The sequence below is a fragment of the Bison bison genome, unplaced genomic scaffold (genome assembly GCF_000754665.1).
Source record: "Bison bison bison isolate TAMUID 2011002044 unplaced genomic scaffold, Bison_UMD1.0 scf7180017458152, whole genome shotgun sequence".
NCBI classification, from domain to species: domain Eukaryota; kingdom Metazoa; phylum Chordata; class Mammalia; order Artiodactyla; family Bovidae; genus Bison; species Bison bison.
The window spans coordinates 6,091-7,065 of NW_011371740.1; positions in this window are offsets into that span (position 1 = coordinate 6,091).

Genomic DNA, 975 nt, shown 5'->3' on the forward strand with positions numbered 1-975 from the left:
ACCTGATGTATTTCTCTGTGTCTTCTTTTCTCTGACCACATCAAAGCCTGAAGCAAAATGTAGTGATTGAAAAAGATAGACACAGTCAATGTTTTGACCCCTGACATTGGCTGCCTGCAAAACTGTGGCTGCTTCTTGTTTCTGGGGGCCCTTCTTAACAACTCTGTCTCTTAATTTCTGCCTGGCTAGAATTGCATTTCAACAGGTTCTGACTTTGCTGGAATGGAGAGTAGGAAGACTGCTACCTTGGATAATGAGATTGGAATTTTAAATTTCTCTGTGTTTTTAGGACGACCTATCAGTATTATTTAAAAATAGCTTCACACATTTTTATCCCCTCCGCATACAGAGAAGACAACATATAGAGTCCTTGAATTAGAATCTGTTTTCATTTTTATAAGAATGTTGGTCCCCTTTTCTTTTTTAAACATGATAAATACATCCACAACCCTCTGAAGGAGTGATACCTAGAAGCAAATAGGGGATTTACAAAGTGTTGAGCCCCATTTTGACTGGTCTGTATTAATGTCATAATTGCTCTGAAGTTTTCTGAATGAATCATAATGTTATCATAATTCATGTGTTAATATTCCTGGGTTAACGAAGCTCTATTTTTAACCTAATTATTAACCTTTAAAATGTATCTTACCTCTCAAGAGTGGATTTAGATTTCAGACCATGTATTAGTTTCCCTGGCTGTCATTGCAAATTACCACAGATTTGTGCCTTGAAACCAGCCTCATTTATTAGTTCACAGTTCTGTAGGTCAGAGGTCTGGGTACAGTATAGCTTAGGTGGGTATTCTGCTTAGGGTCTAACAATACCCAAATCAAGGTGTTGGCAGAAACTTTCAAGAAGAAAAATCCTCTCCAAGTTCATCCAGTTCAGTTCAGTTCAGTCGCTCAGTCATGTCCGACTCTTTGCGACCCCATGGAGTGCAGCACGCCACAACTCCCTGCCTATTACCAACTCGAG